Genomic DNA, 2,856 nt, shown 5'->3' with positions numbered 1-2,856 from the left:
TTCTGTGATGTCTCTGATGCAAACTCCTGGCAGGAAGCAGACCTCTCAGGCTAACAGGTAAGGCTAGCAGATGGATGCCTCCATGCCTGCAGGAGGCAGTTGCCAACCACCACCGTCCGTTGTTTCTGGGGATATAAATATCATTTAAAAAATCTGTTTAACCTGGTGTAATTACAATGGTTAAACTATTAATTGCTATGGCAACCCCCAACTTAGCCCACGTGGGGCTGCTGTGGCTCAGCCTGCAGGGTGCTTCTGCCCAGCCTGGAACCAGTGAGTACTTCCAGCCCCCCGAGGTGTGGCAGGAACTGAGTGGCTCCCCAGGCCTGTGCCTCACAACAAACCAGGTGGGTGGGTGGGTCCTCTCTGAGCCTCCACATTGCCCCTGCCAAGCCCTGCAGCTGATATAGGTCTGGCTGGGGGGAGGTGGGCACAGGTACTGCCAGTAGTGGCAGCTGTAACAACAAAATACACCACATCCACCAGGGCACAGGGATGGGGACAGGTGTGGCAGTGCTGGGCTCCAACCTGTGGCTCTGTGAAGTCAGATGTAGGGGGGAGGTGGGGTGCTCAGCCCTGTGCTGGTGCCTGTCCTGCCTGCTGTGGAGGATGGGTTGCACCCACTGGACTGGAGCAGTGCGGGGAGCTAGGGGCCAAAGCATTGACAAGCGCTGCCAGGGAGGCAGCACAGCCCAGGAAGCCACTCTGCACTGACTTTCCACCACTTCTATGGATTGCACTCTAATAAAGGGCAGGGATCCCTGAAGTAATTCTCCAATTCATTTTCTACTGCATTCTCATCAGGTTTTTTTTTAGCATAATCTTCACCTAAAAGTATTGCGATAGCAGTCATTTTCTCAGTTATCTGGGGTTTTTCGCTGTTGGCTCAGTCAGCTCAGCTGGTTCAACCACAGCATCCGGAGCTGCCTCACTTTCCAAGGATGCAAAGTGTATAAGTCTTGATTTATCAGCAATCTGGATAGCAGGCAAAAAAAAACACCTTATGGCATGGATCCAGCATGGATGCTATCAGTGCAGGTCTGTTTATTATGGCAGGATCATTGGGTTTTATGCGATGCTCCAGAGAACAGCAAACAGCAGACTTGAAATCAGCTATCTTGTCATTTTTGCCAGCAGTTTCACTTTTTAAAGTGAGGGTTGAGAAGACTATTGTAAATTGGATAAATATTTGAAATAGATCCTGAATGTTCAGCAGACATGGCTGTTCTGGCACATTTTAAAATAGAAAGTATAGGTAAGATATCTTTTCTTCATTGCCATTGTTCATCCTACAGCTCAAGCATTTGAGCATTAGATATTTTTGTCACTGAGCCATCTGACAGCACTGCTGTTGTAGGCCACCTTTGCTCACTGAGTCTCTCAAGCATTTCATATGCTGAATTCCAGCAAGTTTTACATGACTGGATCAAGTGGTGCTGCTTAGCCTGAAGCTGCATTTGTTTCCTCTCAAGTGCTTTAGCAGCAATGGTGCTGTGGTGGAAATGTGCAGCTAACCTACTGGCAGCCTCAAAAACATGATCTATGCTTTCAGAAAAGCCATCATTTAAAGCCAGCTGCAATGTGTGGGCAAAACAGTTTACAGATTCCCACGCAATGTACCTCAGGGTGTTGGTGAGCATGATATTGCTTGCATTATTGCGCATGCACGGTAAAGCTTGGCCTTCCAGACGCCATCTCTACTGCAGCGTTTAACTTTTCAGCAATGTTTTCTGCTGTATGTTGTTCTGGCATACTTTCAATTTGTAGAACAGCCAATCAAAGCTCCCAGTTGTCAATGTAATGGTAGGTGACTGTCATATAGGTTTCTGTATTTAATGCTATCCAAAAGTCAGGAGTAAAAGCTTCTTTATAGGCTTTTCCCAGTCCTTCCTGGAGAGACTTCACACAGCTTTCATACCACCTCTCTAGTTGTGGGGTTACAGTTGGTCTCTGAGGCACATGGTATTTGGGTTCCACAAAAGTCATTAATGCACGAAAACCTGCACCTTCAGCGACGCTTATAGGCACCATGTGTTCAGTTATCAGAGCACATAACAATTTGGTCAGTTTTTCAGCATGCTGTGTATCACATTTCCTCGAGCTGCCAGAAACAAATGCCGACGTTGTTAGTTTTTGGTTTTGTCTTTTGCTTGAAACAGAGGAGTGCTTCAGCTTAAGGTAATTCAGCATTGCTCTGGCACTGTTTCAGTACCTAAGCTCTGTATTGCACATCTTACGTTTAATGGCATCTTCTTTTATTTTTCTGAAATGATTGCACACACGGCTTTGTTTTGACTGCTCCATTTGACCCTGTTAACAACTGCATGTGGCCACTGCTTCCAGACTGCATGGAAGTTGTGGTCTGACTGGAATACTCTTCCCCCACCTCTCCCCATTTTTTATTTTTATTTTTAAGCATCTTTTTTTTTATTTTTATTGTTAGGATCAGGCCCTTTGGTAGGTGGCCTCTGACTTCCACTCTCCCCAGAGAGGGAGCTAAGTTGCTTTCCTTGTGGGCATCAGGGTAGGAGGGGAGGGGGACGGGGGAGCGGTGACTAATTCCTAATAGGTAGGTTCTGTGGACCCCAGTGCAGCTGCTTGCAGCCTCCCCACTGCCTGCCACGAGCAGCCTGGGCTCTGTGGTAGGTGGCAGGGGCCTACATGGAGCCTGGGCTGCTTGTGGCAGGCAGCAGGGAGGCTGCACTGGGTCTGTGGAGCCTAGTTATTAAGTGTTAGTCATCCCTCCCCCTCTTCACTCCTTTCTCCCTTCTGCCTTGTCACCTTCTGGTTCTTGCTGGGACATCACAGGGCTTCACTTCCCCCCCTCCCCACCTTCCCTCCTGGACTGCACCAGGC

At 48.1% G+C, this 2,856-nt stretch overlaps 1 pseudogene; it reads right to left on the bottom strand.

Annotated features, from left to right (window-relative positions):
• Nucleotides 1-646: 646 nt before the first annotated feature.
• LOC149873326 (E3 SUMO-protein ligase ZBED1-like) lies at nt 647-2,304 on the bottom strand (annotated as a pseudogene).
• Nucleotides 2,305-2,856: the final 552 nt, after the last annotated feature.

The sequence above is a fragment of the Crocodylus siamensis genome, chromosome 1, assembly GCF_052110815.1.
Source record: "Crocodylus siamensis isolate JL-2025a chromosome 1, ASM5211081v1, whole genome shotgun sequence".
Lineage (NCBI taxonomy): Eukaryota > Metazoa > Chordata > Crocodylia > Crocodylidae > Crocodylus > Crocodylus siamensis.
Note: the sequence above shows the minus strand (reverse complement) of the source record. Positions and strands in the feature narration are given on the sequence as shown.